Raw genomic sequence first — 2,381 nt, 5'->3', positions numbered from 1 at the left:
TTAATAATTAATATATAATGAAAAATGATGGAATAATGTCATGGTGGTATATATTTAAATCTCACATGGAGTAGTCAGACTGATCTCTTCCTGGAATAATGATGTTTTTAAAAAATTAAATTGATAATTACTTAGTGGGCCTTTTATATTAACACTGACTAGATGTCACCAAAGTCCTAAACCTCTCGCTGATGTAAAGATCTATTTACACCGCTAAATGATGAAGTAATGGGTTGGTATTACATCATCAACTCCCAAAATCTGACTCCAAATTTGACTTATGGTGCATAACATTACCTTTAAGATACTGTTGCATAACAGGAGTACCTCCTGTGTAATGGTTTGGAGGCAAATATCTGGAAAATCATGGACAACAAATGTGTATCTAGGATAGAAAATTCTAACAGTATTTTAGTGTATGCATACACTTCTCTTTGTGTGTTTTAGGGGCAGTACTACCTCAGTTAAATTCTACTTCGTGAGATATAATATCTCAAAAGCATTTGTGAATTGTTTGTGTTACAAATTCTACTCGTGTAGATCACTGCTCAATAGTGAAGTGCTATCCTTACATGAGATGCCTTTTACAACCTCCAGAAAATTAACAATACATGGATCTTAGACATAAAATTAAAATGCAAATGGCTGAACTTCTAAAAGGTACTTAACTAAAAGGCCTCTGGAATTTTGTTGCCTTGCTTTCAGTGGGTGTACCTGAAGTATGTAGAAGTTGACTTAAAAAAGGTTTCCATAGACACCTCCCTGCTCACAGTACTCAAAGCAGATACAGCCCAGAGAATAGTTATTTGGTGGACTGCCTCTAGCTTCTGGGTATTTCAAGAACTATGAGAATTCAGGGGACAGGTTGTCTCCTTGCAGCTTCCCAGCAAGATCCAGGGAATATCCACCACACTGGATCCATCACCTCACTATCTCCCTCCACTGATCTGAGGATGGCAGCACCTCACTCACCATGCTGTGGTTTTCCAGTTTGCCCTTCCTCAAAGCACATAACAAAAAACACTGACTGCTGTTTCTCTTCAAATCCAGACCAGAAGGGCCCTTCACTTCTTTTGACAGGCAGGTCACAAAGGGGCCTGGTTAGCTATTAAGGCCTGAGTGATAAAAGCACCTCCCAGGTGGTTGCAGAGTGCTTAAGGACTAATTGCAATGGTTACTGATTGCCTTCTTGCAATAAGACTTTTCTACATTAGCAGTGATGTGCATTTCTATAGCAATTGTCCTATAGCTGACCTGTGCTATCATTCTATAGTACACAGGCATTTACCTTTCTTCCTCGTAGACACAGTGTTTCTAGCTAAATTTACTTACTTAAATGGATTGCGTGATTCTTGGTGAAAAAGTTGGAAGGGAGCTCCAAATATTCGTTAATTACCATAAAGAGATTTAGGAATGCAAATTGTGTTATTTGTTATTTGGTTAAACACTGAGTTTATTGATCTAAATTTGCTTTTTACCTGTTTGTCACAGGAACTTCAGATAATCATAAAAGAAAAGCAGGGACCACATCTCAGAAAAAGATAAATGATCTTCCTCGTGGCAGAATGCCAGATGATGGCTCCATGAATGTAGAATTTTATCCCTGAAATTCAGAGCAAACACTTGGCAAAGGCATCATAATGAGAAAAGTAGTCTTCATGGAAAATTGAATATTTACAGAGTAATACATATTTTGTAAGCATATAAAAAATAAAACAAAACAAAAACCAACTGCAGTAATCAAGGTTTTCTGCATGAAAAGGAATGTAGGATGAAACTCTACATATATGTAAAAAGTGGATTTATTACGATGTCTCACAAGCTGTGATATATTTAGTCCAACAATGGTTGCCTACCAATGGGAATCTGAAGAGTACAGCAGTTTTTTAGTTTATCAGGTTGGATGTGTCACCTGGTCATTGTACATCAAAATTCCAAAAAAGTAGGCTCCTATGTTAGTAAAGGAAGAAACATGGAACCCAGAGCTAGTGAAAGTAGACAAAGAGGGAAAGCTTCCTCCTTCAATACCATTTATACATGTAGGCTACCACCAGAATGTTGATCTGATTTTTCATTTATGTGACTTTGTTCTGTTTTGTTTTTTGTTTTCAAAACAGGGTTTTTCTGTGCAGGACTTAAACTCATTCTATGGATTTGGCTGGCCTCAACCTAAGCAAAATCAGGCAGCCTCCTGTGTCCCTGGATTAAACATTTGCACTGCCACCAAGCAGTTAAAGGTAGACCTCATCATCTGTTTACATACAAGACTTCTGTATGGCTTTGGTAGCCCTGGAATATATTCTGCCAGTCTGAAGTTTCTCAAATCCTAAATGGGAATCCATTCCAACTTGTCATGAGTTCAATGTGCTCCAATAACTCCT

The sequence above is a fragment of the Phodopus roborovskii genome, unplaced genomic scaffold, assembly GCF_943737965.1.
Source record: "Phodopus roborovskii unplaced genomic scaffold, PHOROB, whole genome shotgun sequence".
Classification (NCBI taxonomy): Eukaryota; Metazoa; Chordata; class Mammalia; order Rodentia; family Cricetidae; genus Phodopus; species Phodopus roborovskii.
Note: the sequence above shows the minus strand (reverse complement) of the source record.